A 12,017-nucleotide genomic window follows, 5' to 3' on the forward strand; every position below is an offset into this window, starting at 1 on the left:
CCCCAAAAGTTTTCCAGTGAAGTTCTGCTGGAAATCTCCACCTGCTCCATGACCAAAGCTGTGAGGGCAGCAGAGGTGGATGTGTCAGTGCAGAACACAAAATATCTGAAGAGCAGGAATGGGATACTTCAATTAAAAGGATCTACATGATACAAGCAGGTTAAAATCTTGTCCTTGATCTCTGGGGCAAGGGCAAATCACCCAGTTCCTGATGCTCACCTCACTCTGTAAGCTAAAGATAGCAATAATTACCTACCCAGCTCCCACGAGAGCTGAGGATTAATTGCTTCATAGTACCCAACATTTATTTTCACACAATCAAAACCACTGGGAGCAGAAAAAAATAAAAAGCTTTACAATTACTACTACATACCCACAGGGGGCTGTCCCCTCACAAAACGCTTGGATAAAAACAGTTTTCTTAAAAATAATTGAAAAAAATAATAATCTTGCTTGCATTTGGGCAGAAAAAGAGAAAATCTTCAGGTTCGGGAAGAACAAACCAAGAAATAAAAATAAAAATAAAAATAAAATAAAAAAAAAAAAATAAAAATAAAAATAAAAATAAAAATAAAAATAAAAATAAAAATAAAAATAAAAATAAAAATAAAAATAAAAATAAAAATAAAAATAAAAATAAAAATAAAAATAAAAATAAAAATAAAAATAAAAATAATAATAATCTTTGCAAACAAGCTAAGGAGCAAGGACTTTCTCCAAGCTCGGGATGGCAGGGATGGAATGAATTCAGGTGAGTAGAATTTAATGCATTATTAAAGCAGAGCTGTTTACACTGGGAACACTGTGGAAGTGCTCCAGGGCACAGCACGTGCCAAAGGCACAGGGCAAGCAGGGCTCCTCTCCTTCCTTTCTCCTTGGGGCTCTGCAGAGCCAAGGAGGACACAGGGCAGGGCTGTGAGGGCAGAAATCTGCCCAGCACAGTCCTCAGCATGGCCACAACCACATTTCTTAAAATAAGAGAGCCCAGCAGAGGCTGGTTCTGCCCCAGGTCGTGGCCACCATTGAGAAACATTTTACCCTCGCTGCTGAGAGATTTTTTATCTCCTCTAACCCTCCCTGGGAGTCGTTTGGCAGCAGAAGGCACAAGAAGCAGGGAAACCAACACGGTGACTGACATCAGAGGTTACACAAGCTAAATGAAAGCTCGGGCTAGAACATGCTCTAGAGAGGGAGATAAAGCCTCCACCTTATCCTTAGAGGATGTGGCACACCTGATGCTTTTGTGGAGGAGGCAGGAAATAAAACATTTTATACAGCCTGGCCAAATGCATCCTGGAGCTGCTCTGCACACAGAGGATTGGCTGCTGGTGTCCACAGAACAAGCCCCAGTTTCTTCTGACTGGGTGATGGGAATCTCTGTTGTTCAAATAATGAACTATTTTCAAGACCCCAGCAGCTGGAAAGTGGAATTTCCAGAATCTCAATAATTTTTGTAATAAAAGTTGTGAGGCTTAATATAAACTGATAAGTGAAATAAGCATTGAATAAAAAACTCAGGGCTCTTCCAAAGGTGTCTGCTTGGACTTGCTGGTGGCACTCTGGGACATGGTTTGTTGGTGAATTTGGTAGTGCAGGGTTAATGGCTGGACTCGATCTTAGAGGTCTTTGCCAAGCTAAAAATTCCAAGATTCTGTAAATCTATTGTTCTCCAAGATCTAATCTTTTATCCACCTTTGGCCTCACCAGGGACAAAATCCTCCCGAACCTCTGAGACTGGACGTGCCTGAGCTTACTGAAACCAGTCTGGAGAAGCCTGAGCTGCCAAGATCATTTCAGGAAGGATTAAAGAGGAGAGCCCACCTTTCAGAAGTCAGCATGGTGATGGAATTCGTGCTGTTAATGAGGATCTGCCTGATCCATCCAGGTTTGTGCTCTGTGGCTGCTGGAGTCCCGAGGGATGTGAAGAGCCCTGGGGACAGTGGCTCTGGTCTGTGGAGAGCCAGGTGCTGGGAAGAAGGTGGAAACACAGAGAAGATGCCCAGCAAAGCATTTTTGCCCACACTGTGGAGCATGATCCCATTTTTCACACCTGCTGGGCTGAGCTGTTACTTTCTCTTTTCTAAGCCAAATGAAAGGTGCAGCTGAGATCCAAAGCACTGGACGTACACCAGGACACTCTTTGGGATTTATCAGTCACAAGAGCTCCTGTGAGTTTTTCTCTGTTATTTTCCTCTTCTGAACTAAACAGCAAGCTCAGGCTGCCTCCTTTCCTCTCTTGCCTGCAGAGAAGGAGATCTTCCATCTCAGCTGACAACAGCCTTGGTCTGTTCAGCTCTGTCCAAGCCAGGGGCAGCCCTACCCCATGCCTGGACCATGCCAGATTATCCCAGCAGTGCTGAGACTCCTGCAGGCATCAGTCAGGAAAACGACACAAAAATCACAAGGCCAGGGCTCAGACACGGTGATGGAGAAGAGGGAGAAGGGAATAAAACCCCCTCTTTCCACCAAACAAAGGGATTTATTTTGCAGCTTGGTAGGAAAGCACCTGAGCCTGAAACTTGCTGGTTGTCTATCATACATCTCTGAAATCTGGTTGTTTCCACAGGAAAAAGGATTAAGCCAGAGGCTCTGTGTGTGGTTAGTGTGAAGGCATCTGCCTGTTTGAGGGCTCCCCTGTGAGCTCATTCTCTCACACCCCAAACAAACCAAAGCCACTGTAAAGAATCAATTTCTGCCACTGCCTGGTTTTCCTTTTGGCAGGCAGTGAACGATCCTTGTAAGATTATTGATTTTCCTCCTGTTTGTTTAGCTGGGATATCCCTTGTTTCCAGCTCAAACCTGCTCCTCAAAATCCTCCTAGCACAAAGCAATGAGAGCAGCCCTGCTTTTCCCTTCTCACTCAGCTATAATCTCTCAGAGAGAAAGAATCCAACCAGGTATTAGGGCTGGGAGTTCTTCCTCCAGCCCTCCTTATTATGAATCAGATTTAAAGCCAGCCTTTCTGGCTGCTGCAGTTCATTTCTCTTGATTGAGCTGATGAATTTCCCAGGGTTTGTGCTGCTCGTTTGATTCCCTTGCCTGATGCATTCCTTACATATCTGCTGCCTCCAGGATAGATTTGTGCAAGCAAATTAGGCATCCTCACTATGTGTCAGCAAAACATTACATCCACTAATGGAGAGAAGTGTTATGTTCTAGGCCCTTTCAACACACATGAAAAATAAAACTGTTTCTTGGGGGGAATAAGAAATGACAGCACATTCTCTTGAATTAATGCTGTCTGGGATGGATTTGTCTCACATAAATGTAATTTTCCAGATAATTTTGATGTGTTTTTTTTATTCTTTCCCTGACAACTCTTCTTTCTTTGTAAGCAAAAGATAGTTTCATGCCCACAATCTGCCAGGCTGACTGTAGAAATCAGGGAAACCCTCTCCTAATCCGGGCTAAATCGTGTTAGATTTAACCGGACTGACAACGACTGATTTTCCATGCTTCCCACCCGTTTCTGACAATGCAAATGGCAATGACATACTGATATCCCAAAAAGTCCCATTCTCTTTTTCTGTATCAAGAGGTGGATGAGTGCAGGAGCTGAAGTGTGTGGTGTTACTCTGATACCTGTGAACTGTGAGCCTCTCCGGGAAGTTTGGCACTGGATTTTTCAAGGAAAAAGGAGATTTTTAAACTGTGGATGCTGCTGTAGTCATCTAGAAAAAATCAGGCATGTAAAGACATGCTTCCCATGGAGAGCTAAACATTATCCAAGGGGATGCCATAACAGAGGGAATAATTGAGGGAAGTGAAGCATCAGGCTCCAGTGCTTTTGAGTTAAGATAATTGAATTTATTGAGCTTTCCTGATGTGCAGGCTCTGTGCTGGTGCCTCCTGTGTTACCTGGTGCCTCTGAAAGGGATTTCACAGAGAGGTGAGCGACCTTTCTGAAGGACAGGAGAGTTTGGGGCTGGATTTTGCCTCCAGCGTGCTGCCTTGAACTCGCTCCTCACCTATCAAAGGCTTGGCACAGCCCCAGGGAAGTTCACCGGGGCTCAGCGAAGCTTTATTTGTTTTAACAGAAAATATGACCCTTGGCATTTGTAACATTCATCTTCTCCCTGAACGCTACCTTATCTCTCTGTTTACTCTCAGCCTTCTGTGTTTTTACAGCGCCTTCTCCCCTGTGCTCCCCCCTTGGCTGGCAATCCCTTCGGAACAGGGCGGCTTTTCACTTTTGTGTCGCTGCCCTCAGGCACTTTTTATGGCTTAGCCTCTGCAAATGTTCCTCAGGTTGCCTCCATAATGTGATTGTTAATAGAACCCTGATTAGGTAAAAAAAGAGGATTTTTTAAAATGGCGAAACTGACTGAAAATCACAGATTTTGTCTCTTTATGTTGTTGTGGGAAGGTGAACAGTTTGTGGGGGACGAGGAGCATTCTGAAAGTTTCATTTTGATTCTTATTTTCTTCCTTTAGTGTGTGTTAATAAATCTGTCTTTGCAGACTTTAAGTCGGGCCTGCTTGCTTTTCTCCTAATCCTATCTCACAGCAGAGTTCTAGTAAACCATCACAGTGGTTCCCTCAAACCATCACAATCTTTCCAATGAAAATTATGGATTTTTAAAACAATCTGGCTTTATTTTCTCCACTTTATAAACAGTGGGTGAATAGAGAAGTCTTGATAAGTTCTGGAGGCGAATGGAATACAAGGGTTAAACACGATCTGTGTTTTGTGACAGATCTGTGCAAGCAAAAGAAGCATCCCCACTACATGTCAGCAAAACATTGCACCCACTAATGGGGAGGAGTGTGATGTCCTCGGTCCTTTCAACACACATGAACTTTGGCTGGGGATGGCAAAGAGCAACCACTCCTGCCCCAGGGCTCCACGCAGGGTGGGAGTGGCATCCGTGCCCTGGGTTAGCCTGGGAACGGGGCTGTGTGCAGCTGGCACAGGGAAAAACATTCCAGATCCAGCACTGAGGGCAGCACCAGGCACTCCTGGGTGTGCTTGTGGGGTTTTTGCTCTCAGGCAGCCAGGCTTTTTGGGGGCAGGTGAGACATTTTTGAAGCATGACCCCACTAAGGTCCTTCAGGCATTCCCAGCAGGATTCCCAGGAGGAAACCGGGGGTGGTGGAGGTGTTTTCACTGTAAAGCATTGCTGGGAGCAGCTGGGCTAGAAAACTTGGAGTGTCTGTCTCCTCTTTAATGGGAATGGTTCTCTGAGGGGGAATTCGGGCAGCTGTGCCACATCTCCTCTGCCTGGGGAGGTGAGTGGGTTGGACTCGCTCTGCAGTGAGTCATCCCCGTCTCGTTTAACTGCAGCTTCACCAATTTCCATTTGTTTATTTGTGTGTTCCAGGCATATCTGGTCGATGATGGGGCCCTGGAGTCCCACTGCACCAAGGCTCCACACTTCCCTTTGAAGTTTTCCAGCAGAACAGGTGGAGACCACAGGACAAAGCATCAGGCACGCAGACGCAATTTGCAAAACTAGAGATGTTCTGTCTTTACCACTTATCCATGCTCAGGTTGAACCAAGGCTTCCTGTTATTGTGAATATCATGGATGACTACAAAATAGAAGCCTGTAATAAAGCCCAAGATGAAATTTAGTCTTTCAGTTTACTTACAAGTGAGAAAATAATAATTATAGTTTTAGACAATGCCAAGATAACAAGGAATCTCTGAATTGGGAGTTATAATCAGCTAAGGCTTCACTTTAAGAAATTATCCACAATCAAGGAAAAAATCACTAAAGACTTGGTCTAGATTTCAGTTTATTCAAATCCCGTTGAAGTTGGCGAGGTTATAGTGTCTAAATTTGAGTTTACTCAAATCCTGTTGAAGTTGGCGAGGTTATAGTGTCTAAATTTGAGTTTACTCAAATCCTGTTGAAGTTGGGGAGGTTATAGTGTCTAAATTTTAGTTTACTCAAATCTTGTTGAAGTTGGGGAAGTTACAGTTAGAGCTGAAAACTAAATGTCTTTTGAAACTATTTCCTCTATGGGGACTTCTTCAGGGTTTTCCTGAGCTGGGTCAAAAGTATTCCAGAGCAAATAATTAGGATTATGCGTTAAAGCAACGATTTGGACCCAGACTCAAACATCACATTAGGAACAAGCAGGATGAGTTTCACTGCAGGACAGTCTCAGTGCCACCCACCTCACTGATTTCCAGGGAAATTAATCACAGTGGAGATCTCCTGGGGTGGCCAAGATAACACAACTCAGCACTGCCCAACCTGTGCCTTTCATGCTGTTCAAGCCTTGCTCTGTTCCTGGACAGCAAAAGAGCCCTGCAATAAAACCCAGTATTTGCATGTGTTTCTTCAGCTGTGGCCCCAAAAGCAAACACACTCCCTGTCAAGAGCCAGCCTGTAAATAGTGAAGTGTTATCACAGTGCACCCCAGTTTGCATCTTCAGATAATATTCTGACTTTACTGAAGCCGTCAGTTCTTCTGCACATAAAACGAGAGCACTGCTCCCTTATACAACCTCTTTGTTGGGATTTCTGGGTGGGATTTGTTTGCTTAAGCACAGGCAAAAAACAAAGTTATTTGAGATTCTCCCTCATGGGGCAGGATCTGCAAGATCTGCAACACATCTGTGCTTTGCAGGGTGGGAAGATGTGGGTGCTGTGTCAGAAGAGCTCTTTCAAATTGTGGTTGTGGTTTTGAGCCGTGGAGCACGACGTTATGGGTGTTAATTTGTCTCCTCAGGTTTTTAACAATCATTGGGAGTTTAATCACTTCCAGCCGTGGAAAGATGGAGAGAATGCTGATGAGAACATCGGAAAGATGTCAGACAAACCCCCCTCAAAAGCTGCTTATTTCTGTCCTTCAGCAGCAGCAGAGCTCAGGGCTGACAAGTTCAGGTGTAGAAGCCCAGACTGTAAATATCTGGGTGACAGATTTCACTGGGATTCAGGGCTTTGTTGTATCCAGCTGTGACTGGGTCAGCAGAAAACATGTGGGACCCACCTGTCCTGGCCCCTTTCTCCTTGGCAGTGCTCTGATCTGGGAGGGCTCAGGGCTGCTGATGTCTCCCCAGGCGTGCCCTGTGCTTTGGGTTTGATCAGATCCCAAGTCCCTCCAGGCATTAAAATCATGGAATGAATGGAAATCTTGGTGCTTGGATGCTCCCAGGCATTGTGCTGTTGAGAGTTTCAGAGGCAACCTCAGAACCAGAAGCCTGAATTCAAAGCTGGTGCAGCTCTTCTGCTCTTTCAGACGTTGACACTTCTCTTTTCCCCTCAGTTTGGTTCAGTTTTGGGTTATTTGTTCAAGCTGTAAAACCTTTTAAGGGCAATGGTTATACAAACAATAACAACCTGAGCTGAAATTATTTGCTTGGACTGGATCCTGTTTTGAGTTGGGAACGGGAGCAGTGACCTGTGGGCTCCTGCAGAGAATGGTTATCAGTGTGAGAGCCAATGCTACTTTGATTTTGGTACGTAATTAAAAATTACAAACTATCCTGAATGTTTAACCCTTTAGATTCCATTTGTTTAACCCTTTAGATTCCATTCACCTCCAAAGATTATCACGACTTCTCTATTCACCCACTGTTTAAAAAGTGGGGAAAATAAAACCGAATGGCTTTAAAACCCCATAATTTTCATTAGAAGGATTAAAAAAAATCCTTTTTTTACCCAGTCAGGGTTCTATTAACAATCACATTATGGAGGCAACCTGAAGGATATTTACAGAGGCTAAGCAATAAAACCTTTACATGCTCTGTACCCGTGATCCCCTTTCACATACATCTCCTATCAGTGATGACACTGCAGAGATATGCCATGGAGAGCTTGAGGCACCTTCTCAGGCACGTCCTCTGCATGTGCTTTAATGAGGTCTACGTGGCAAAATATTTTGAATATCCCTGAGTGACTTCCAGATCTGTTGTTCAACATGGTCACAATGCTCAGGGCTCGATTTCTGGCTAAAAAAAAATTATTCATATGGCACATCTGGAATGTGATGGCCAGGGAATCCTGCCAGGCTGGGCTCCAGCACTGCAGGAGAACTCTAAATCCTTTGGATTTGCACAGAGGATGGTTTGGGGAAGGCTCTGTCTGGAGTTGGAGGGAAGCTAAGCCATCCTGAGGGCACAGCCACCGTTCCAATGCTGGCTCAATCAGCTCACTATTTATATCCCCATTATTCATGAGGGTGTCACCTCAGGAGCTGCATCAGCAGACAAAGAGGATTGATTGCAGCAGAGGTACCAGGGAAAGCTCACACCAGCAGCGTGAGAAAGGAATCCAAACAGGGCCCAGCCTCCAAACCTGGCCAGACTAGAGGGAGCACAGATTGCCTGCTCAGAGGAGGATGCATTTCACACACAGTGAGCTGAATCAGTCCCTGGAGGACGAGCCTGGTTTGATCTGAGCATGTGAGACCATGCTCTTCCTTGGCTGCCAAACACCTCCAGGTTTTGTCTGTCCTCAGAAGTGCAGGGCTGTGTAGTGTCTGCAGAGATAATTTGGGAGGTTGTGAGTAGATCAGGCCTGTAGAATGGCATGAGAACACGAGAGAAGCATGCAGCTCCTGGCAATTAATTAATTAATAAACTAGTTGCCTCATTAACTTGGGCACATCACCATATGATGATGTGATCAGTTTTCTTCCTATACCATCTCTTGTCTGGCAGTGTTTTAGGTATCCCTGATTGGGTTTGAGGTGTATTTTTGTGCCATTTCAAACCAGCTGTGATCACAGAATCCCGGAATGGTTTGGGATGGAAAAGACCTTGAAGATCATCTCATTCCAGCCTTCCATGGGCAGGGACACTTCCCACCATCCCAGGTTGCTCCAAGCCTGGCCTTGGGCACTTTCAGGGATCCAGGGGCAGCCACAGCTGCTCTGGGCACCCTGTGCCAGGGCCTCCCCACCCTCACAGGGAAGAATTTATTCCTAATACCCAGTGCTGGATGCAGCAGAGAAGAGAGGAAAATCTCCTCCATCCATTTGCTGGTCACTGTTTCTTTGCTGCAGCCCAGAATTCAGTCTGTGAATACACCTTTCTGAGCCATCCACACTCACAATTCATTTTCTTCAGGGCTGCTGTCAAAACATTCTGATAAACACCTTGTGGCTGTGGGGCCACCTTCCAATCCCCCCTGCCATGGTGTGTCCTCCAACAGTGAACCTGCAGCCTGCAATATCTCTGGATGTTGATACATCCAAAGCCATGGGTCCTGTAACCGTACAGAACTCCTTACTACACGGGTAACTAGAAATTTATGAGGCACCACTAATCATATTTAATTCACATCAATCCCCAGTGAAGCCGCTGGAATCATAAGGGGGATGAATCTCACACAGACGTAGCCCAGAAATGGAATGAATTTCAAAAATATAGCCACTTTTTCATCAAATCCCCTATAAAATCAATCTTCCACTTCAGAATACAGCCCTAAGGCTTGAAGCTGACTGAAATTACCAAAATGCAAAAAGAATCTTTAATTACATCCTCATTTGAGAGGAGGAATGTTAGACTGTGTCCCTGGATTCATTTCTCAGACTAATTTAGTAGTCTTTGTGTTGAACGTTCTCCTCTGATGGTGGACTTGAAAAATACACCCAACATGGAAATCTGCCTTGTGAAGGGACTCCATTTCAATTAGAGCTGTCTGAGTAAAATTGCAATAATATGTTACTATTCTGGATGAAATCATGATCTCTCTGGCCCTTTGGGCTGCCTGTGACAGACCTTCCCAGTTTGGAAAGACTGATGGAAGATGCACCCTGGGCTGCTCCATGGACAGGGGCGGCTCTTCATGTGATGGATGTGGTCTCAGGTCAAATTTTCAGTGTCACAGGAAATTTTAGAACCTTATTCCAGCATAAAATGGGACAGGTCTGGTTTGGTTGTCAGCAGAAGGAGTCTCGAGGCTGTGAGCTCTGGGACAATTTAATCACATGGGTGCTTTCTTCCTAATTCCCATTTCTTGGTTGTTTTCTCTCTGGAGCAGAGAATGTAAATCCTCCCTCCCACCCCAAACCTTTCAGTATTTTCAAACCATAATATTTAACACTGCATGTGCTTTTTAAATCTTGGCTGGCTTCAGGGTTTTTTTGCAGGAACTGGTTACCTTGGCTGTGTGGGAAAAGAGTCCCTGGAATCAGCTCATATTTCAGTGATTTTCACAGATTTAAGGGCCAGATGGGATCATTAGCTCACTCACCTTGATCTCTTACACAGTGTGTGGGATGGGATTCACCTCACAGTTATTTAAGGAATGAAGTTAGAGATAAAATACCTGTGCCAAAATGAGCTGTCTTCCCTCTGCTCCTTTTGCAGTCAAAGGAGAAGGATCGTTTCTTTCACAGGGTAATTCATTCTTCCCTGTGATAGATTTGGGTGTATAAATTACTGGGGCTGTGGTCTGAGTTCACCATCCAATCTTTGGCTGAGGAATGTCAGCAGTTTGTGCCTGAAAGTGTCAAGGAATGGAGAATCCACTTCTTTTCCTTCTTGTGCTCCCGATTTATCGCCCTTGGTATCAGAAAGCAAACTCCAAAGGTGTGACTGGCTGGAGTGATACTGGTTGTAAGGGAATGCTGTGTAAGTGGCTCAGGGGAGGATACACAGCTTGCACTGTGGTGAATCCACCTCCATTCCCTGTTGTTGGCTGCCTCACACCCCAGCAGACAGAGTAAAGAGCAGAGATCTCCAGGGTTAGGTGATGGCAATGACTGCTGACAGGAAAAGGGTTCTGCAGGGGCAGAGGGAGGGAGGAGCTGGACGTGGAGGGATGTGACAGATGGAGAGAAAATGAGTGTTGGGAAAAGGTTTGTTCAGAGGAATCAGGCTGTGGTGAGATGACCTCAGCCAGACACCAGGTTCCCACCAAAGCCACTTCATCATTCCCCTCCTCAGCTGGGCAGGAGAGAGGAAACACAAGGAAAAGGTTTTGGGTCGATCCAAGGACAGGGAGAGATCTCTCAGCAGTTGCTGTCAAGGGCGAAGCAGGCTCAACTTAGGAAGAAAAAAATAATTTAATGTATTACCAATAAAATCAGAGCAGGGTAATGAGAAATGAAAACTAAATCATAAAACACCTTCCTCCTACCCCTCCCTTCTTCCCAGGCTCAACCTCACTCCTGAGGTCTCTGGGGCTGGCTGGAATTGCCTCCCTTGGACATGGGGGGAGCTTCTCACAGAAGCCACCCCTGAAGTCCCCTGCCACCAAAGTCTGGCCTCCCAAACCCAACACACAGAAACACTCTGGTACTGAAACAAGAAGACTGATAAAAGTGAATGATGGCTAACTTAAAATCAGGTGTGTTTAATTACAGACCCAAGTAATAACCTGAATAATTAATTATGCCGGGATAAACTCAAAGCCAAACGTATGTTTTGGAGGGACAGTTCTTATCTGGGGTGGCATTTGGGGATGGCCATGTTCCACTGAAAATCACTGGATAAAAGGAGAGATCTGCAGCAGTGTCAAGCAGAACAAACAGCTCCTGCTTCAGAGTAACATTGATGACAATGACAGGGTACAGACCAAGGAAGAGTTAGAAGGATCTGTGCTTTCTCTGGCAGCTTCTTCTGAAAAAAGCAGCATTGGTCAGTGCTTGAGGCAGACTTGTGAAACTGATCCTTCTCTGCAACTTTACAGCCTCAATGAAGATATTTTTATGACACTTCTTTTTGACTTGAAAATAATTACATGAACAAGGAATAACCAGGGAAAAAGTAAAGAATATAGTTTCATGTCCTGATATACATTAATTCAGACACCATGTCTAACCCTCTTCATTGACTGCACAGTTAAATGGAAATAGAAACCCTAAACTCTGAGTCATGGGCTTTTCTCTCTTGATCAAAAAGTCTGTGGGATTTGTAACTCGGATGTTGAGTACTATAAGAGGTGGTCTGGTTAGATCCTTTAAGGATTTGTCTGAAATAATCCAAGTAGTTTGTAAAGGATCATGTAGTTAAATCCTGGTCCCTCACGCTAATCACTGGTCCAAGCTGGTTTTTTGGCTATAGAATGAGATATAATCAACATTCATGAGGGCCAGGGTGGCCTGCAGATAAATCAA

Source organism: Prinia subflava, chromosome 1 (assembly GCF_021018805.1).
Source record: "Prinia subflava isolate CZ2003 ecotype Zambia chromosome 1, Cam_Psub_1.2, whole genome shotgun sequence".
Taxonomy (NCBI): Eukaryota; Metazoa; Chordata; class Aves; order Passeriformes; family Cisticolidae; genus Prinia; species Prinia subflava.